This window comes from Cylas formicarius, unplaced genomic scaffold (assembly GCF_029955315.1).
Source record: "Cylas formicarius isolate icCylForm1 unplaced genomic scaffold, icCylForm1.1 PGA_scaffold_12__32_contigs__length_19106922, whole genome shotgun sequence".
NCBI classification, from domain to species: Eukaryota; Metazoa; Arthropoda; class Insecta; order Coleoptera; family Brentidae; genus Cylas; species Cylas formicarius.
Window position 1 is genome coordinate 9,075,072 of NW_026844225.1, and position 23,878 is coordinate 9,098,949.

At 32.6% G+C, this 23,878-nt stretch overlaps 1 protein-coding gene across 2 annotated transcripts in view; it reads left to right on the top strand.

The window, feature by feature from the left end:
* Positions 1-23,878, top strand: part of LOC132708592 (plexin-B) — a 188,126-nt gene that overhangs the window by 16,884 nt on the left and 147,364 nt on the right. For both annotated transcript variants that reach the window (XM_060680996.1, XM_060680997.1), the window contains exon 2: positions 519-616. The gene's annotated coding sequence lies outside the window, so the exon portion shown is untranslated. The remainder of the gene's footprint in view (positions 1-518; positions 617-23,878) is intronic.

Sequence of the window (23,878 nt, forward strand, 5' to 3'; positions counted from 1 at the left end):
TAATGGGAAATAAGTTTTGTACATCAAAAGACAATAGTGCTGCGTTAGAAGGGATTTTGATATCTTTAATTTTGTTGATTAATTCAAAAGAATTTTTTATTGCAAATTTTGGTTTACAATCTGTGTGGTATTTTAAAATATTTAATAATTTTGTTGAAAGTTTAACTGCTGGAGCTGTTGCATAAGACACGACAGGTCTAATGGGCATAACTTGTTTAAGTAATTTAACTAAAGAATATAATTTCGGCGGTTGTGGGTTCATAATTGTTAAAAATATTTGTCTTTGTCACTAAATAGTGTGGAGTTAGCAATTACTGCCTTGACTTGTCTTTGATATAACTTGATAAATTGTTGGTTTTTCAAATGGGAGATCGATAGCTATGACTGTCTTCCCTCACCTCAGTTCAATTTTTGATTAAAGTGTTCTTTATTTTCTAAAGAAATGTTCAATTTTCTCTGTCTTATACGCAACGTGTTCCATTTCTTTTTATTCCCTAATGATGGATTTTTTTTTTCAGCTTAGTCCATAAAATGTCACGAGGACTTTCAGGTCTGCAGAGCTAGCTGCTCGTCTCACAAGTCCAGTATACTTGAACATTTGTCACCAAATCTATCGGTAAGTCGATGCATACGATTTTAACACGGTGGTATTTTGGATTGTGTTATTAAGGGAATTCAACACTTTTAATTTATTTTTGAAAGTCAGTAAATATTTGTCATAGCAAACAATCAACAATATATACCTCTACTTCCAGTACCCTGACAAGAAATTGTAAAATTACACACATCGTTATGGTTATTTTTCATAGGAAATGTAAATTGAATTCTAGAATTGGTACATTAAATATGTTATTATACCATTATATTGTTTGAATAACATGCACTGCTACAATTGAGTAAATCAAAACTATAGAATTTAAATTATATAATATGTATTACATTTTACAGAAATATGGTTATGTTACCCATTTAGCACACTACCAGTACACAGTTGCGTTCTTGACTCATTGCTAGAGAACGATTGTAAACTTTTATTTGGCTTATTTTTTATAGATAAACGTGAATTTAATATAAATTGTATTTATAAGATTTTAAATAAATGTAATAATGTGTTTATACTACTTTTATTCGTGTTTTGTTTGAGCGAATGGCGATATAAAACATTATTCAAATTTAAATATTAAAAATTATTAAATTAAACATAAGTAAACACCGATGGAAACATACACTTATTTTAAAGCTAGTAAAATGTTAATATATGCACATAAAAAAAAACTAAAAATAGTAATATGTTCTAGTTCCTATTTGTTTTCTATATTTCCACAAATGCAAAGCAATCATCTAGATTTCTCCTATCAAGTTAAAGTTTCATTATCACATATGTAAAACCTCCTCTAATTGCCAATTGATCATTTTTAATTTTCTCTTGTTCTGCTTTTCATCAATATACATTCGAGACAGTATAATATTAGAGGGCTTATACATAAATTTTATGTATTGCTGGTAATTTTATATAGGACATTCGTGGAATCTTTGATAACTTAGGGCATGCCACACATCATTGCTATGTTCAGAAAATATCCTTAATATGAGATGCTTGTATTAAATGTTAGTAAATTTATGGCGGCTTATGACAATAGGGAATCTCTCATTTTTCAAAGAAACTTCTACAGGGTAAAAACAAAATTTCTGGATTTCTCCTGCGTCTGTTTTTGCTGAGTCGAACTTGCTGACGTTTCGCCAATCATCCTGTTGGCTTCTTCAGAGCTTGACTGAAACTGGCTCGCATTTTACTCTTTACCTGCTTATATATTGTTGGGCGGAGCTACAGAGGTACATAAACATCGTCTCGGATGGCTGATTCCCATATTGCTCACGGGTAAAGATCCGAGTCGCGGTTAAGAGTGTTATGTTGCTTATAGATTTCTATTGACTCTCGGATTTTTCGTAGGTAGAAGAACTTATTACATGCAAGAGTTTTAGTTTTATGTTCGGCAACAGCTGATAAGTATATTCGTCTTCGTCTTAATTTTCTTTCATGTTCTTTGAGCCTAGTTGATATTTTTCGTCCGGTCTCTCCAATGTATTTTTTGCCTCATATGCGTGGAATGCTGTACACTCCTGGCGTCTCAAATGGAATTTTGTCTTTGACGGATCGAAGATGTTGAAAGATTTTTGGACAAGTAGTAAATCTGGTGTTGACGTTATATTTCTTTAGAAGTTTTGATATGTGATCAGTGATGTTTTGAATCTAAGGAAGGACAGCAGTGGCAAACACAATGAAGAAATTTTGTAAATAGTATTAAAAAAGCCTATGGAAGTTTCGTCGAAAAAAAAAATGTATTTTTCTTCTAAAATTCTTCAAACAAAAACACAGCGATAGCGGATAAAACGAGCATCTCTTTTTAGTTTTGCATTTGTGGATCTTGGGAAACAATTCACAATTTTTGCTTATCCGTTTCGAGTGTCCAGCCGTTTATTTAGTTTCAGCTTCGGTAGTCGATGAATAATTTATACGAAAGAATTTTAAAATGTTACGTTTTAGAACGGTATCGGTTTGCGTTTTGGTGATCCGGTAGTTCGAGTGGAACACGAGAAACCGTTTATTTATTTGATATGCGATCGAAGATACTGTTCCGTATGTAACCTCGGTATTTTCCTTGTGCTTTTGACCCCGCATTCCGTACTTATGAATCTTTTTATTCCATACGATTCGCTTCTTATTAAATTAATCAGCACGTCAGCCGCGCTAATTAGTTTAATCCGCCAAGCCGATATTAAGTTTGCTATAATTCAACGTCTCCTGGCCCCTCCATTTCTTTTTTTCGCAATTTTAGTCTATCGTCGCAAAGTTCTCGAAATATTTTTCCAATAACCGAAGTTTTATTAAGCGTTTTAAAGATAGTGGATAAAAGATGATAAAATAAACTTTACGACAAAGTTCGGAGTGACTCTAAGTAAGTGGATAAAACTTTTTCAGTTTTATCCAAACCGGGACAGAATGCCGCTGTTAGATAATTTGTGGGACATAATTTATCCCCCACCCCGTCCCTTCGCTTACGCCACGAACCTTCTCGACGTCGCAGCAACTAAATTAACCTATATGCGGGGTAATTTGGGATTTTTTTTTGGCAGGAAACCGGCCTTTTTCATTTCACTGTTCATTTTCACGTAATCTTCGGTAGAAAAAAAGTCGAGCTTATCCCACCTCCGCGTAGTTTTTCAAATCTGTACCCATTTTCACCCGCATCGAACTGATTTATTGGGCTACTGAGTTTAACATTGGAAAATCAATGATAATTGGTATTAAACTTGTATACAGTCTGTCCAAGATAAGGATGCTTATCATGGGGATAAAAAGTTGCAAAATTTAAATATGCTGTTGAGAAAACTCAAAAAAAAAAAATCTGGCGGTATTTAAAGAGATATAAGAAATAAAGGTCACTATACCAAGGTCAATGTGCTACAACCGAGTACAAAAATGTTTGGAAGACTACCTACAACCCCTGCAATCAAGAGACAGCGAATAATATTCCTGAAACTCTCAAATGCTTCCTGAAAAATGCTTGTCTAGTACATATTTTTCGTATAACGGTCAAATTTATTAACAACCATTGGGATCAGCTATGGCTTCCCCATTATCAGAAAGAAAGCCTTTGACACCTTCCATCCAAAGCCAAAATTATGGAAATGCTATGATGATGATAATTTTGTTATTTGGCCTACTTTTCACTATTGAATAGATATTCTTATCAATTTAAAATCAGACCTAACATTGCTACCTTAATGCATCTTCACATCACCATCTGGTCCAAAAATAATCGGTTATGAACTCTCTAATAATGTTCACGTTAGAGATATTAAGAGTTCCATCACAAAATAGAATTCACCACAACCTTCCAGATACAATGAGTCCGGAAACACCTTTGTGACGTATTCCATATATATGCTGCAAAGAATACATTGGCGAGACAGGATAAAAAAATTAGGCTCAAAAAACATAAAAAGCCGTTACATCAAATCTTATTCGATAAAACTGAAATTCTTGCATGTAACCAAAGAAAATTCCGAGATTCCACAGAAATCTATAGGCAACCAAAGAATTTTAACCGCGACTCAGGTTTTTTACCTTTCACCAATATGGAAATCCTTTAGCTCCTTCGCCGGGCCAAAATTATATTTACCAGCGACGTTTTGAGACTGAGGGTTAACTGAGAAGACTAGTTCTTGAAGCCTTTCAAAACATTACACCTGATATGTTAAAAAAATAATAAATTCGACAGTTATATCTGTTTGGATAATTATGGTCACCTGTACATTCTTTATAAGTTAGTTCTTTTTAAGTAATTTGTTTAGTGTTTATTTTTTTGTGATTTAAACAATGTAGAATCATATTACGTCGTACATCCTTGTACTCCTAATAAAAAATGCCTTTTAATATATGGCGTAATTTTTTCACAGCCCATAAAGTCGACGATGATTTCGCCTAAACGAAACGTCGTACTTAAAATCTCTCGACACTATCTCGTAGAACTTAAAATATGGCAACGAGAAAGCGAACTTTATTTTTTTTTATTTGCTTAAACAACACCAGAAAAAAAAACACCGTCAAATTTCATTTTTTTCTCATATCAATTTATTAGTTTTCTCAACAGTATCTCTTACGGTTTACAATATCCCCTTATCTTGGACACACTCTATGTTTGTAAAAATAATGTTTAATCGGCATTGTTCAAAATTTTTTTAAGGCACTTACTTAATACCAAATTTCATTTATTCGAACACTACAATAAAGAAAATTAACTCAATATATTTTCTTTCCACTTTTTCAAATTTTTAAAATTTCGTAGCCGCAGTTGTTTACTTAGAATATATAAACTTTTGTTCACGTTTTCCGACTATTTACTTTCAAACAAGACTGTTTTAAGTTCTAAGATCAAAGCAGGGTAGTTTAAATAGATAGCAGTGTTTAAAATGCTGTGTATTTTATGGCTCAGTTGTGTTAATAATAATGATAATAATAATGTTTATTTTTGCTTAAATAAATGGAGAGGCAATATCTGTCTGACGGACAAAGACAACTTATATAGTTTTATTGGTAAAATCATATGGCTCTTAGCTACTTTGGCTAACTTATGACTTGGCACTTGTAAATTAAGATTGACTCTAAAATTGTAATCTCCATCAATTCCGGTCCTGCGATAATTAGATAGATTACTTTTTATGTAAATTATGCTATTTAATATGAAGAGAGCGGGAAACGTTAAAATATTTAATTTTGGGAACAGGGTTCTACAAGAGTGACCACGAGACTTCCCCAGCATTGTTCGAACAATACGTTTTTGTTGGAAAAAAACTTTACTAGCACTGGAGGAGTTTTCCCAGCATATAATAGCATAAGATAAGCAAGATTTAACATATCCCAAATAATACAATAGTAGAAGCTGAAGATCCACACTCAACCGCAGTGCGCCAAATAACAAAAGTATGTATAGCCATTTTGTTTATTACGTAGTCAATTTGGCCTGTCCAGGACAAATTACTGTCTATGAACAAACTCAAATACTTGACAACGTTAGTCTGATTAATCAATTTATCCTGCATTCTAACCAATAAGCTCTTGTTCAAATCCCTAAGCGAAAACAACATTATCTCAGTCTTTGTCCCGTTAAAACAAATACCGTTACGCTCACAATATTGGGTCATACTACTTACTGCCCTGGTGGCCAAGGACGTGAGATTTTGCAGAGTCCTAGATGACATTGCCACAGCAGTGTTATCTGCATATAAGGAAACATAATTGTCTGGGAAAGAATCAGACATATCATTAATAAATATTATAAATGCTTCCCTGTGGGACACCGCTGTTGAGTTCTTTAGATGACGATCTAATCACAGAAGTACCACTTCTAAGCACAACTCTTTGGTCACGACCCTTCAAAAACGACTGAATCCAGGCTTAACTGTTCCCCCGTATACCGCAATTATTTAACTTATTCAACAACAAATTAATATCAAGCACATCAAAAGCTCGCTTGAAGTCAAAGGACATACATAATGTTTTATTATTCTGATCCAGGTTCGAGACTATTTGATTATATAAGGAAACTAAACCGTCATGAGTAGATTGTCCATTGCGAAAACCAAACTGAGAATTCGAGAAAAATTGCTCCTTCTTTAGAAATGCATCGAGCCGCACGTAAAAACATTTTTCGAATATTTTTTCGTCATGAAAAACTATTAAACCTAATGAATAAAGAGCAAGAATAAGAAGTAATAACAATCATTAAGAAGAAGAAACTGAAGTATTAATGAGAGAACCGTTCAGAAGATCATGGAGTCCAAATCTTAGAGTCAGTGAATTATCTTCATGAACTTAAACCTCCCTTAGGAGAAGCAACTTCAAGGAGAAGATGAGTGCTCGGACAATACTAGTAGTAGAAATACTTAAAGATTGTCGAATTTCCATTTTCTGTATTTTGTTTTACATTCACACACCGACTACGCTTGATAACGGGTAGTACCGAAATGTTAAGTAATTTAAAATAAAATAAAGACAATAAAATAATTAAGATAACAAAATCTTAACGCTAACTCCTTCGTGATTGCATATGGCAATATGTTCTTAATTAAAAATGGGCGATAAAATGTATATAATATCAGGTTTATTTGATTATAAAACATACACTCAGCAAAAATCTTTGTATGTTTATACTCGGTTTACTAGCCGTGACTGTTCTCTACGTCCGCTATTTATTTAAATCGTTTCTGTCAGCCTGCGTGATCTAACAATGGTTGCATGACCTGGGCCCGAACAAAATTAGACCATTTCTATTTGTTCCTTTGTGGTTTTCATCATGTGGGTAATTGGTATTCAAAAATGCAGTAATCAAAATTCCGTAGTGCAACAAGTGGTTAAGTTTAGGCACACTTAACCACATGCTAAAATAATAATGTAATTATGCACTCGGAGTTGTCTGAAATAGTTCGCCACTTGAAGGTTTCCATTAGCTTGCTGTCTGGGTATTACTGTACCGGTTCGGATATGGCCACTTTTGCAACTTGACATTTTTAGTCATATACAGAGGGATTTATTCTCATATACATCATCCGGAGATGCCAGTCAGATTTAGAATCACCACTATTGCCCAAAATATTATGTTGGTACAAGAACGTGTTAATATTTGTTTCACAAACTGTGCCATAATATTGTAGTAATGTCACTTTTTTGTCATTGTTTAGAAATCACATTATCACATTACTAGTTCGTATTTTTCTTACATGTTCTATGCTAAAATTGTGTTTAAAAATTTTAACTAGACGCCTTAACAACTAAGTAGAGTTCTCCAAACTATATACCGTTTTTACGACACAATCCGGTATTTAACTTTGGTAAATTTTAATGAACGTCTAATCGGCTTACCTCGCTTGGGTTTCTCAACCCTCAATAAATAGATTCGTAATTCCATAATGAGGTTCCAGAACCGTACTTCGGTACTTCGTGCATACAAATGCTGAAAGCTGGTGGATTTGTGTAGAGTTTTATCGGTTAGATTCCTCGATTAATATCCATGCAGTGAAAAATACATTCTTACTTTTAAATCCTACTCTTAAAATACAACAGTCCGCACGGCACAGTTCTCGTCGGCATCTTAAATACGGCCCTGGCTTGTGGTACACGTGCTAAAAAAATTGGCCCCTTCTCCTTTACAACAGGCGGGTCCTAAACTTATTCAGTCAGGTCAAAATCATAAAAGGTTGTAAAAACGGTATATATTTTGGAGAACTGTACTAACATTTATATCTTTATTGTAATGGTCTAGGTCGACGTTAACTATGCGTTAAAGTAATAGACATTTTTACGATTGAAGTATTATTATTATTATAATTAACCAGATGTTTGAAACTGGAATATTTCCAGGACAGTTAAAAATAAGCAGGGTTGTGCCACTACACAAGAAGGGAGATGCCAACGTCCCCTCAAACTATAGACCTATTGCAATCATACCTATAATGGGGAAGATCGTTGAAATAATCTTAAAAGATCGTTTGCTGAACTATTTTGAAAAACACAAACTTTTGTGCAAAGAACAGTTCGGGTTTAGGGGCGGAAGGTCCACCACGCATGCTTTGCTAAGTCTTGTGGGGAGCATTGTCGAAGGTTTTGACGCTTGTGAGATAGCGGAGGCCACCTTTTGCGATCTCACGAAGGCTTTTGATTGTGTGAATCATGGACTGCTGATGCAGAAGCTCGAGTGGTATGGCATCAGGGGCATGCCTCACAGATTATTGCGCTCTTACCTTAGCGGTAGACTTCAATGTGTCGAGGTGAATGGAAAATTCAGTAGTTCTAGCTTGCCGGTATCATTTGGAGTGCCGCAGGGCTCGGTGCTCGGGCCCCTGCTGTTTATAGTTTACATCAACGATTTGCCTTCTCACATGCCATGTAGAACTACGCTTTACGCGGATGATACAATTCTTTTATCCCGATCTAGAAACCCATATGAACTTAGTATTGACAGTGTGACCAATAAGACTAGAGCGCGTGAATGGTTCGGGTCGAACTCCTTACAGTTAAACGAAAATAAAACGAACAATCTTATTTTCTCTTGTAGCAAGGTGCACAATTTAAACAATGCTCCGGTTAAGGTACTTGGAGTCTGGATCGATCGTACTCTTTCTTGGAAGGATCACATTGAACACCTTTGCCACAAACTGTCAAGTCAATTGTTTCTAATTAGATACTTAAACAAGTCACTCATTCCTATCATGTCAAGACTTGCTTATTTCGGATTGTTCCATTCTCATTTAGCGTACGCTATTGTTTTGTGGGGTGGTTCCGTGCATGCCCGCAAGGCTTTTCTTATGCAAAACAAAGCGATACGTGTGATTGCGCATGCAAAGCCTCGTGATCACTGCCGCCTTCTCAAAACTTAATATTTTGACCTTACCATCACTATTTATTTACTATACAGTCACTCTCATACATGAGCTAAAGAACGATATGCCTAAGCACTGTGATCGCCACAATCACTACACCAGGGGATCTGAATTAATTGTCCAGGGCCATTCTAGGCTGCGCACATCCGAGTTAAATAAATTGTACATTAACTACTACAGTGTTCTACCAACCGTTGTCAAGGATCTGCCATTGTAATATAATAAAACAATTTCTATTGGAGAACGCATTCTATACTGCAGATGAGTACATCCGTGTTGCGTCACGAGTGTCTTCATAATACTAATTGGGAATTTATTTATTTACTTATTTTTTTTTACCTAATTTTTGTTTCAATGTTTGGTGTTTGTCTATCTGATAATTATGTTGCTCTCTATGAATGTTATTAGAATGTGTTTGATACTGTGACTTGCCATTTGTTATTCTTGTAATCTATTTAATGGCCAATAAAGTCTAAAGTCTATTATTATTATTATTATTATTATTATTATTATTATTATTATTATTATATTCATTATTGTTTGTTTTGTAAATATTATATAATAATACAAAAAAAATAAATTTATTATTATTATTATTATAAAATCAAAAGGAAACTAACCAAAACCAATTAATAGCGTTTATAATCTGTAAACAAAAATAAAATAATAGTTAATATTAATTTAAAAATTAATAACATAAATTTGGAAAAGTGACATGTCTGAAATATGTAGGTCTAATTGTGGATGAGTGGGTATTTAAATAAAATATTAAATAAGGTGAATCCTATGATTCTGAATAATTTTGTGTGGTGCAGAAAGAAAACCTGTGGAAAAACCGATTTCACTGACATGCAAGTTATACAAAATACATTTTTAATAATTTTATGTATTATGACTTTATCTATCTATGATTCTTATGTTTTAGATTTGAAATTTGATACAACTCAATCGGTCAATATTTATTAAGTATGTTATTTTTATATAATATTCTTAATGGCTTACAAAAATCAAATAAAAACCGTTTTTCGTAATTTATAATCACTACACAAGAATGGACTTAAGTTTATATCTAACACAGGGCAGAATTAAAATAGGTTTAAGGAATCTTGTTCATCTACTTTGTGTCAGAAAATATATGTAAATATTTATTTTTAAAAAAACAGTTACTTTAAACAAATTATAAAAAAAAACACTTTTAATGTAGTTAAATATAGGAGCTAGGGCCGCACTGATTTGAATCAGAAAAAAATGGCAGTATTTTCTTTATATAAATATTTACTTAATGAAGTTGTTTACAGGAAAAATATAATGATAATGTATAATGCATATGGATAAATATCTGCAGTCAAGCATAAACAAATATACAACGTAAAATTAAAAATTAATTAATTAGTTAATTAATAATGACTTAATTAAATGAAACAAACACCCAAAACATAAAAATATATCATGGTAATAAGTAAAAGGGCATATTATATGAGATAAGATATCCGTTATAAGTGGTTGTATTTTTTGAAGGCATCATTTTTACTAGCAAAATCTCATTCAGACAGTTAGAAACCGGTTGTTTCTGTCACGGCCTCGAAGAGATAAAAATATGGCCTCGAATTATTTGCGTTCTCACTTGTACCAGAGATCGGACAATGATAATGGGAGGGTATGATAAATTAACCACAAGTTCACACATTTGGCGTTGAAGGGTGTCCCTAGAACAGCAAAAACATCTTCTCGGTTTAGGAAATTCGGTTGTCATCCGTGTTTTTAGCAGAAAAACTTTTGCCGTTGGTTATTGACGTGTTTTTGTTCTATTAAATAATTTAAAAAAAAATGGCAAGGCTACTTTTATGTTCATGTGTGATCTGATTAAAGAATTTGATTAGATTTTTTAATAAATCTAGTTGGCCGATACCTTAAAGAAAGGTTTCGATATGGGTCAGTTCATAACATTATTCAGTTCAGGTAAAAAAAAAGAATTCAGAAGATCTATTGGGTGCTTTTTTGGATGTGCTGCTAGTGTGGGTCTTGGTCTATTTCATCAACCTATATGTTTGAGGCTTACATTACATTACATGTCGGAATTTAATCTTTGTTATTTCATCTACCTATTGTTGTAAGTTAGTTACTTTGTGTATATTTTTTTTATTCAAGTAATTACAATATTCAGCCGATAATTTTCTGATTGGTTCGCTGCGATTTTACGGTAGGATTATATTTTAGGTGACATATACAGGATATTTTAAAAGCCCAAGTTTGTTAAACCGCCCTTTATCGTTTAGTAACTATAATCAATTTTCTTGATTTTTATGTTATGATCAAAAACCGAAAAATTGTCGTTTATGTAAGTCCATTGCATTTTTTTTGTTATTTGATAATTGACCTGGTAATTTTGGTTTTTCCCTGTATTTCTAAAAATAAATTACGGTTTCCCAGTTTTTCTGCATTAGAACCTCAACTTGTAATTAAAAATTTTGATTACGTATCAAAATGACTTTTTTGTGATATAAATCGTGTGGATTTGTATTTATTTGTCAATTCTGCGATTGCTATAGAACCCCTACTTCTAATTAAATATTTTGAGTCCGTATCAATATGACTGTTTTGTGATATAAAACGTGTGGACATTTATCAGTCCAGTCTGTCATGCTATACAACCTTTACTAGTCTGGCGACCATCTTAGTAAGAAATGTTAACATGTCCTATATCGTATATCAGAAAATCGGGGTTTATGCTCTCCGTGGTGTATTGAAAAATCAAATAAATAAGTTTAAAGTTTAATAGAAGGGGGTAACTCACATGTTTTGTGTCTAATTTCCTAATTTCCTAAGTCATTCAAATGATCTAAAGATGATTAAAATGCATTAAATTTTGAAACTTTAATAGCTTGTTTTCAGAATGCCGGACGGAGTATAATTAATGCATTTATTTACTTTCATTATTGCGTTTGGATTGAAATGCAATATAAATTTGAATACTTCCGCCTCACGGATAAATATACGTTTATTTAAAAAAATGATAATATAATTTTTGTGCGTCATTACGAAGTAGAATTATATTTAATAAGCCTTTTAAGTTCGCTTGCAAGGGTCAACAGAGGTGATCGTAAAAGAAAAAGCAAATATTCCTAATATGTTACCACTAAGTCGATTCTAAAACCTTATCAAGTTACGTGGTTCCGTTACAAAATTTAATTGCTAAGCCTCTCGGGAAACGTGAGCAAATGCGGCCAATATTTTAAAGATTTTCCGTTAACAAATTAACTAGCCGAAGCAGTAATTTCGTGATACTTCCTAAATGATTTAAATAAAAATGAGCCATAAATTTGGTTTGTCGTACGCTCCTGACTAGTTTTAAACCCGTAATTAATAATTAAATAACCACCCACAGGCGAGGAGCCGGTTTCAAACTTAATCGTCCAATGCCTCATAAATACTTAAAGTCCTCCAGAATTATTCACGCACCTAATTCCTTGTGAAGTGTTCGGGTGTGGTAGTATTCCGCCCCGCAATACTTTTAACCCCACAAATATTAGAACAGCAAAGAAAATCTTAGCGACCAAAAAAATTGTATGGTATCTTACGCTTTTACATTCAATAAATATAATAATATAATATTTTTTTTAATTTGTATTCGCAATATTTGAAATAATTTCACTTTTTTTAAGAAACGACATTATAAGGATAAATGAGCATTGACAATGCCTGCACGTACACTCTAAAAATTATTATGGAAAGAATAATGCGAAATAGTTTTTAAATGCTAAATTACTAGTTAATAATAATTTTGTGGTAATACGTTTTAAATTTGAGAGTGTTTTAAAAATACTTTGTAACATTAATACGCATATACAGTGTGACGCTTCCAAGGGGAAAAAGTTATATATATGTGTGTATATATATATATATATATATATATATATATATATATATATATATATATATATATATATATATATATATATATATATATATATATATATATATATATATATATATATATATATATATATATATATATATATATATATATTTTGTATAGCAGATTAGCTGAACTTTTAATAAGGAATGACTTTCTATCGTGTAATAAAAAATAAATGTCTATTTGTTCCTTTTGTGCATGGTGAAATATCTGACAGGAGAATAAAATTATTTATAATATATCGGTTATATTTTGTACAATTTTAAAACCTAAAGTGGAATTTTTCACCAAACGAATTTATTAATGAAGATCAGTATAACTACTGTCCTGGTCATTCTTTGAAAAAATAAACAAAAGGAAAGACAATAAAGAAACAGTTTAAAAAATGCTGATCATCTAGAGAAACAAAAATATAATCCTGACTTTTTTTTACAGTTCTATAATAATGATATTAGAGTGTACGTTGTTGGCCATTTAAAGGTGCATAATTTTAACATATTTATGTTAGTTTCGTTTTTTGTTTTAATGGATTCAATTTTTTGGGCGTTGTATGTTTGTTTTCTGCAAATAAAATTATGTTTAAGCAATGCTGTCATCAGCAGCAGGGTAGTGTGAAATCAATCAATTTTTACTATTTTAATTAAGTTTTTTGGCACTGTAAATCCTGCTTTTTTAAATTTTGTAAGCTAAATTCTGTGTTAATAATGTCTAAAACACTTGGAGCACGAACTTGAGTAGCTTTTCCAGTACATTGCAATTTTATGTATAAATTAGATAATAATCTAAAAACTTTGTTAAAATTGGATGATATAACAAATTTGAAACTTTAAAATTGTCACGAAAATTCTCTAATTTATAATCATTAGCGAATCAATAGGGTTTTCATGCGAATGACGCTTAGAAGGAAGATTTTTTATTGTAGGAATAATTTTGAATTTACCACTATATCCACAACTTTTTTTAAAAGTGCTTTCTAGTTACTCCTGTTTTCTAACAATCAGTTGATTAATTTCGTCATGATATTGATTGTAATTTTTTTGTATTTTTTTTGTGATATTTTTTTCAGGGGTAACAATGATTTTTACATAAAATTTTTACCATTATTTCTTACAAAGTAAAATACTTATTGGTTTTTGCATTTTCTAAGAGAGAAAAATTCATTTATTTGAGAGACAAATAGTTTCAGTAACTGTTCTATCAAGAAAGAAAAGGATAATATTTTATAATATTTTATAATATTTTATAAGGTTAATTTTTTTCCCGTATCCTTTAACTTTTGTGACCTATTTTAGCCGTGTTGACGCATCTGTATATTGTCATGCAGATTCGCAATGCGTGCTTTAATTACAACGCGATGTTCCTGGGAGCACGTCGGGATTTTTAACTTTTGAGAAGAGCCCTTTCCCGTTCCATTAAAGTGTACTACATCAGTTTGAGAAGCCAATATACTCCCCCTTACAATGGATGTAAATTACACAATGCAACGTTGATTTCGCCCTTATATATTCCAGCTTTGTTTCAACTTTTCTTACTTCAACACGTAGCGTAGCGCGAATATTGTTTATAAAATTGTGCTGTCTCGCAATACGGCTTTCTGGATGAAATTTTCATGGCAGAAATGGATGAAAATGCCGAGTTCGATCCAAGTTTTGAGTTTGAAAGACACGAATTTGATCAAATAATTTTTAAAGTTTATAAAGATGAAAAAAAGTTTATAACAATGGTTAAAAGATTAACAAACATATTTCTTAGCTTTTTTGTTGTCATTCTTTCTCTTGTCTCTATGTTTTCTGTCTATTTTGATACCGCTCTCAACATAAATAATTAAATTTTTATATATTTTTTAAGCGTCGAGATAACAATATTTAAATATTTTAAGGTTCGTCCCTTCGGAAGGAACTATGCACGATATTAATTATTATGTAATTTCAGTTTGGCGTCATCTGTAACCTGAAATTTTGCATTGTTATTGTTCTTATTATTATTATTATTATTAAATTTCGGCTTCTGGTATGATGATGACTGTTAATAATAAATCCTTTTTATTTACTTTTTTGTTATTTCATTTCTTTATTTAAAAACAGGCATAAAATAAGTGTGAAAGTGTTGAATTATTAATATTTTAAACTTAAAAAATGTAATAATTTCGACAGCGTCTTGCCTTCGGAAGGAAACTATGCAAGTTGTTATTTATTATGTAATTTTAGTTCGACATAACCCGAAATGAAAATTTTTACATTATTTTTATTATTATTATTATTATTATTATTATTATTATTATTATTATTATTATTATTATTATTGCTATTTATTTAAAGACATGTACAAAATAAGAGTTTCAAGTATCGAGTGATCAATATTTTAAGCTTTAATTGATTCTGCAGCATCTTTCCTTCGGAAGGATACTATGCAAAATGTTATCTGTTACATAATTTTAGTGTGACATCATCTGTAACCTGAAATGATAAATTTTACATTATTATTGTTATTATTAAATGCTATGGTATGATCGGTTATGGTATGATGTGATTGGTTATTGATAATAAGTCCGTTTTACTTTCTTTTTTGTGGCTTTATTTATTTATTTAAAAACAAATACAAAATAAAAATAATAATGCATAATGGACAGCAGTCTGTGTATGCACTTTATTTAAGTACAATTTAGCAAGTTAAAATATGTAGATAATGACAAAAAGGTTATATAAGAAATAACGACAGAACAAAGAGGGCCTTCGAAACCGGTGGCATAGGATGCAACAATATTAGAATGGGCAAAAGGCGATAAACAAGCGAAAACATTTTATACGACAATCAGACCATACAAAGCTTAAATAAAAATTGTTAATATTTTTTTACCACTAATCATTTTGCAAAATAGTTTTTCCTTTCATTCTGTTGGCAGCTTATTAGAGATAATGCAGATTGAGAGGTTGATCCAGCCTATTTTTAGTTGTAAAATTACGTGTGTTCGGAAAGAAAAATTTCAAATCACTCTGAACCCCGACCTTTGTGGGGTTTTTTAGGTATTTTTTCAACGATTAGCAACGATTTCGTTGAATTTAACATGGTTGGTCAGTAAGCTTGCCCAGAGACTTTTTTGTCCCTCGCGATTTGTATAATTAATAAGTGGAGCGTTTCAGATTAATTTCGACTCAACGTGTGGTTTAGATTTTGTTTTCTGAAATAATATTATCGCGTTGCGGTATAGCTGGGCTCGCAGGCACAACATATTTTTGAACGTTATTATTTTAGTATAATTTGCTTTGGGAACTTGTTCAGAGCGTGCATGATATTTTTAGTACAGGGTGGGCAATTAAGTCAGGCGAACGGAAACCGTTGATCTCACAGCTTCCGGAAGAACCATTCGTTGGTAATTATCACCGAGATGAATCGAAATTGTCATCGATTTTTGTTTAAAATTATATTTTATAAAAAGGTTTCCGTTCGAGGGATATTTTGCTGTATTTTGATGTATTAATATTATTGCATGGTTACACAAGGGACTAAAAAGTAAATATATATGAAAAATATTTATACCGAACTTTCAACAGCCATGTCATCAACTTTGGATGTTATATTCTCCTGCCTCTATCAAAATAAACTGATACTCAACACAGGCAAGTCTGTTTTTGTCTCTTTTGGAAAATATAGAGACTCTGTTCCATATGGTGTGAATCTGAAAAGAGCTACGTAAATATCTAGGAATAACTTACGACTGTAATATAAAATGGGATGTTCACGTGGCTAACACAGTAAAAAAAACCAAATACTTATTGTATGTTTTTTATAGACTCAAGCAAGTACTAACAAGGAAGCAGTTATTACAAATTTATTATGGTCTTTTCCATAGTGTCGCTGTGGAGGCTGGGGAGGTCTCTACAGTTCTTCGTTTGACCCGTTGGAATGGCTTCAGAAGCGTATTCTTAAAATTATTGGAATAAAGGAGTATCAAACAAGCTTTTGTGGTGAATTCAATAGTGTATCAATATAGTGAATTAAAAAATGAATATATACAAAATCAAATGAACACTCGTAATAAAAGTATTATTTTGCCCCGACACCAACTGGCTATTAGACAAAGAAGCTATGTGTATTATGCAGTAAAATATTTTCATGAATTACCTAATGTACTGAAAAATCTCAATGTTGACAAAAAAGTACTTAAAAAAAAAGTAAAGTTTAAAATTATTAGGTCTTCAGCATCAACCAGAAAACTGACATCACGAGCTTTGCCAATGTCGTTAATGAAAATGTTGAATAATAATGGCCCCAGTATTGAGCCTCGAAGAACGCTTTAAGAAGGCAACATATTCATCGGAGGTGTGAAATTAGTGATAGATGTACTAAGACAAGTATGAAGAAAGCAAATTAATAAGCGAGTCAGAAAATTGAAAGGTACGAAGCTTATTGATTATAATTTGCTCATCTAACCGATCAAGCGCTAAAAAGTTTATCAACCAATTAAAAAAATCTTCAAAAGATTCCTGTAGGTTAATGTTTTCTACAGTCTGAAAGAATTTGAAATGTATTTGAGGGTATTCAAATGATTTGTGTGTTTTTTTCAAAATGAATGCTCCTGCTTGCATGCGAAAATGTTGGTCGTTATACATTTGCTTGTAATATACATTTTTTAAAGTGCGTACATTGTTAGATTATCTATCTATCTATCTTTATATTTATAATTAAATGCCCTACACCCCTTAGGTGAGACAGTTTTTGAACGGCCTCAGCTTTTACCGCTGGCAGTTGTACCACATTTTTAATTATAATGGGAGTTTTTTTTCGATGTATAGAACTTTAAGTTGGCATTTCTGTTCAAGATGGCACCCGATTTAACAGCTGTCAAGTGATTTATTCTCAGTTTGGTTTGGCAATTCATCATGAATAGACTCACGCCTGAACAACGCTTGCAAATAGTGCAATTTTATTTCGAAAATAATGGTTCTGTGTGGAATACGTATCGCGCACTAAATCGTCCATCAGAGCAGTTAATTCGATTAACCATGGAACGTTTTCGCACCACGTTTACTCTTATTGATAACTCGCATCCCCAGAGACGCCGTACGATGCGTACAGAAGAAGCTATTGCTGCTGTAGAGCGTAGCATTGAGGAAGACCCGAATGAGTCCATCCGCCATCGAGCACAGGAATTGGATCTGTGTCCATCCACTTTATTGAAGATTTTGCACACAGTGCTTACAAAATCCAACTCGTGCGAGAATTGAAGCCAAACTATCATCAAGTAAGGCGTAGATTCGTCGAATGGGCCCAAAACGAGATTGCCGTTGTTCCCGATTTTCATAAGCGCATTTTGTTTAGCTATGAAGCGCACTTCTGGTTGAATGGCTACGTTAACAAACAAAACTGCCGCATTTGGAGCGAAGCTAATCCTCAAGTGTATGTCGAAACACCGTTATATCCAGCAAAACTGACTGTTTGGTGCGCTTTATGTGCTGGTGGAATCATTGGTCCGTACTTCTTCGAAAACGATGATGGCCAGAACGTTACAGTCAGTCAGTGGTGATCTGTATAGAGCTATGATTACTAACTCTTTCATTCCTGAATTGAATAACCATGATGTCCAGGAGATGTGGCTTCAACAAGACGGCGCAACATGTCACACAGCTCGGGCCACAATCGATTTATTGAAAGACACGTTTGGTGACCGCCTAATTCCACGTTTTGAACCTGTGAATTGGCCTCCAAGATCTTGTGATTTAACACCGCTAGACTACTTTCTGTGGAGCTATGTAAAGTCATTGGTCTATGCGGATAAGCCACAAGCGCTTGACCATTTGGAAGACAACATTCGCCGTGTTATTGCCGATATACGGCCACAAATGTTGGAAAAAGTGATCGAAAATTGGACGTCCAGATTGGACTACATCCGCGCCAGTCGTGGCGGTCATATGCCGGAAATCATATTTAAAATGTAATGCCACCAGATTATCTTTCGGATAAATAAAATTCATGTCAATCGAATAATCCATCGTTGTTTTATTGCAACTTAAAGTTCTATACATCGAAAAAAAACACCTCTTATTAAAAACGTATAGTCAGTGCACTGGAAGTTTTCGCGCATGGTTTATGCTACTGGTGAGTAATAATTTTTCTGTCTTTTGGTTTTCTACCTACCACTATTGTACAAAATAAATAAGAACTAAAAGTTCAGATTTTCACGAAATTATATATTTTGACATGACAATTGTTTCGACAACACCTTGTGTTATTAAACATTTGATATATTTGATCGAGTAAAAGCCACCTCAGTTCAATTTTTACCATTATTTTATTTTAGTCGCAATAAAACTAACGGTTGTTAATTATTAATACGCAAATTGCTTGTGAAAATTCTTGTTGATAACATACGACTCGTATGTGTTATTTCAAAACATCTTAAGTGTGAGACTGACAAAATTCAAGAAACGCGAGGAAAGGCAGAACATGTTACACTACTTAGTTTCCTGTATTTTTCGACTATCGAACAATTAAATACTAATCAACATAAAATATATAATTAAATCGAAAAAAATAATTCTCTACATCGTAAAAAATACTGTATAATAAATTCGGATTATGTTCTTGACAATTTGTTGCGATTTTCAAAACATTACACAATCAATCGTTGTTTTATTGGTGTTGGACAAAAGACGACTTGGGGTCAAATGTCGAAAGTTCAAAGTGCCTCTAAAGTTTCCGAGTCATCGACTTCCACCAAAGCACGGATTAAACGAACTGCTTAACGTAATGGTTATTGGTGTTTTGTACTGCACTTCATAATCTGATGGACTGGAGAACTTTGCGAATTAATTACTTTATTGTTTTTTTGCTTTATTATCCCGCGCAGAAAGCAGTAAATATCCCCAAGATGGTGGATGATTAAAAACTGTAGTTGCTGAATTCTTGTAAAGTATTCGGACTGTCGTCGAAATGATTACTGAAATTATTCGTTTTGTTAATAGGTTTTTATTCAAAAGACTCAGCAGAGTGAATGTTACGTGGAAAACTAACACTCAGACGGATCAAATAATAGGCATATATCTAACTATAGCAAGTCAAACCCTAAGAATAATATTTTTTTTTTAGAAAATAATGTGTTTTAGAGGTTAAACAACTCAAACAAAAGTACAGGTTACCGAAAAAATCATAGTAACCACACGTCATCAAAAGACGACGTTTGCTCACTAAAATTGCATATTGCAAACTTATAATATGGTCTCTTCGGGAAAATATCAGCCCGTTCGTTTATGGAAACTTCACCATCGGATTTGCACCTCGTAATGGCATTTCTAGCCTCGATTGGATGTAATTTACTATAGCGTGGTTGATTCGCAATTTTCTGGGTTAATCGGCGTTTAAAATGGAAATCTAGTGTATCAGTTCCTAGCGTTGGACCAAAGTTCATATATACTTCGGCCAGAAATATAGTGCTTTTACAGCGGACCCTGCGATTAACTTTGTCTACTACTTATTACTCCATAACCGCAGTCTCTTACACCCTGCCGAGTAGGCCCTTACCCGTAACCATTCCAGGATCGTCCTAGGAATTTATCTACCTACACTAGCAATCGGGATATAAGCATGTTTTCGATCTTTTTCACCGAGCAATTGTTTTCATTATATTCTATTTCATTACATCTCTACATAATATCATTATTAATATACAAAATATTAAATATAATAATAATAATAAAGTATCAGTCACTTAAAAAATCGTCACTTTCGCTATTGTCGCCATGTTTATTAATTTTTTGGAACTGAAAATCAATTTTCTTCAAAAAGGTACGCAACGTCTCTCTGGCACACCTAATGTTTAAGTCTGTCAGTACTTTTTTATGTAGCTTTGCTAGGGTTAAAACACACTTTATAAGCGTCGTAGATTATACGCCTGATTAGATCTGCGTGTTGCTCCTTAAAAACTCACTTTTCTCTTGACTGTCCCATTTGCAACAATTTTTCTTACAGTTGCCTTCGGAATTTTGGTCATGTCACTTTTTTATTGCTGTTCCTACTTCCCCTTCTGAATTTCTTATAAAATTATAAATATTCGAAACAATTTGTTTAGCATCGGAAGACAAGTGGATCGGTTTTTTTATTTGGTGAGGTACTTCGTCTTCTAAATTAGGTTCGATTACCATCTCCACTTCGTCTTCACATTCTGCATTGTTTTCCATGTCTTCTTTGAACAGGAGAACATCTGCTTCATTCCACGGGCTCCACATTTGAAAGTGGTTAAAAACAGGAACCTTTAAAGAATATTTAATTGTAAGACTCTAATAAATAGTTATCTGTATTCTTATGACGCATCTTTATCTACCGCGAATATAATTTATAGTCTTAACAAAGACTATTGTTGTTTACAAATCGAAGAATTATGTGGAAAACACAAAAATACAAGAAGAAGAATGTTGTTAATCGACAGGTACACAAGACAAAAATGATTATTGTCAAACTTACCTGTAAGATAAATAGAGTTCAGGTACTTACCCTGGCGCTTTGAACTATCCAGTGAAAACAACATCGCAGCTTGAGGATCATAGTTAAATACCTCCATAATATATACGAACTTATTGCAATTTAGATTAAACTCTTAAGACCGGTACATATCTCCTGATGCTAAAATAAACGCTTCTACTTATTGGAAAATACCACGCAGGATCAATGCTTAATTACATTTAAAACGGTCCATTTACGTTTCAAATAAAAGTTTCAAGTTTCTACAAATATTCGTTACGGTCCATCCCATGGAAGACCTATTTAATGCAGAATAAACATCTGTTGGGATGGTTTTTACCACGGTCCTGCGAATGTCTGCGCTTAAGGTACTGTAAAATACTTAAAACGTCAAAGCAATAAATGCACTATATTTTTGGTCGTACTATAAAATATATGTCAATCTAATCTCACCAAAGTAAACCAACTTTAGCTCAGAGGTATTCGACGGATTTTGTGGTTTCATGTAATTATAGTCCCTCAACAACATGGATCGATCTATTAAAGTATATTTCTCTATCGTTATCGACGACGTTAATATTTTGTTTTTCCCTCACATTTCTCCTGTTCTAATTTTTTTTGTGACTTGGAAATAATATTCGACTCTAAATTATATAATTAAGCAGATGCCTCAAAAAGCTATTGAAACAGAAACAATACAAAAATCTGGTCAAAGTTACAGTCTGCATCATTAGCTTGGATACGATTGTCACATTAATGGTCTGGAAAAATCTCAGCGTAACTTTTTGAATTATGCATGATATAAAATGTCTTTTGGCATGTAATATTATTAAATAGGATTGGTTGTGTGTCTTTGAGTGATCGCCATGATTGCCATTATTTAATGACTTATTTTAAATAACGTATTGAATTGCTCTTGACATATTATATAGACTGCATTTTAGACATAGTAACACATTGTTTCTGTCCACACCAAGAACAAATATTTTAAAATTTTCAGCTGTTTTCTCAATAATCTACATGAGTAAAAACTTTATTGTCCCATTAACTATAATTATGCATTTCAGTCTTTTCGTCTGGTCTTATTCTTTTTTATTATAGTTAATTCTTATATTTGTTTTATTTTTTATAAATAAGTGAACTTGATATCATTCACAGGAGGTAGATTGCATTTGCTTGAATCGAGCACTTTTCTTATTATTGGAAAAATGGAAAAAGCAGAATCTGCTTGCCTTGTATAGTGTGCATATTTTTTAAAACGATACGAGTAAGCTGACCAGAAAACCACCAAATTTATATTCATTTAATTATTTTTCGTCCTTCTGTGACAATAAGTATTAATTAATAGCAATGACGCAGTTTCAATACGGTAGAATAAAATAAATAAATATCTATATGCCGCAATTTATTAAAGTTAGCCTTTTATACGAATTAATTATTTCGGTATAAAGTGTCGTTTTAAAACGGCCAATATTGCGTTTCCAAAGCCGAATTGTTTGTTTATGAGTGACATCGATTTTGTCGGTAACACTGCAATGAAACATTCAGATGTTTGTTTTTAATTATCCTTTGCAGTGACAAACTCTCGTTAAGTATTTTTATTAGCGTTGCGTTCAAGTAAACAAAGTGCCGATTTCGCTTTTGACGTTGCATTTTCCCGTTTCACAAACGCGTGTTATCAAGGTGTCTACACATGGCGGTGAATTGAAATGCCCGGGCTGGTATTTTCAAGTGTTATCCGGGACGCAGAAAATTAATTTTAGAATTCGATGAGAAAAATTGGATTTTTGAAAATGCGTATTAACCAGTTTCAGTTTTATCGCCACGAACGGAAGTGCCTCAGATTTTTTGCAAGTAATATAATTTCTCTATCTCTGCCTTTCCTGTCCAAAACAATAACGTAATGCGTTTTTTTGTATTTTTCTTATAATACACAGGGACTTACATTATTCAATGTCGATTTTGTTTTGTTCTTACTTTATTTGAAGAGATAAGAATAAATAAGAACTAAAAGTTCAGATTTTCACGAAATTTTATATTTTTCACATGACAATTGTTTCGACAACACCGTGTCTTAGCAGAAGTTTTCTCAGAACATTTGGGTGCAAAGAAGCATATATCACACCGATAATTTAGAACGGTAATAGAGGGAAATGTGAAAATTATACGGGAATAAATATCACTAGCTAACTAGCAATAAAAATCAGAGTTGAAAAACTTGCGAAGAGTTTAGATACTTAGATCTATCATGAGTAGAAATCCAAATTGTATTCTAGATATCGAAAATCGAACAAATCAAGGACGAAAGGCCATCGAAGAGCTTGCAAAATTTGACAAAGAAAAGAATATACCATCCATGGAAAGAATAGGCAGAAACATGGAAACTCTCTAAAAATACAGCGACATATCCCTAACAATACAATAAAAGAGGTAATGAAATTCGATCATCTAATAGATAGAATGAAGAGAAGATTCAAAGATTTCTGTTTCCGTTACTTTTCTTTCTTTTTTTTATATCAATTTATTGTACCGAAAATGTAGATTTTTACTAATTTGTGTTGCTTTACA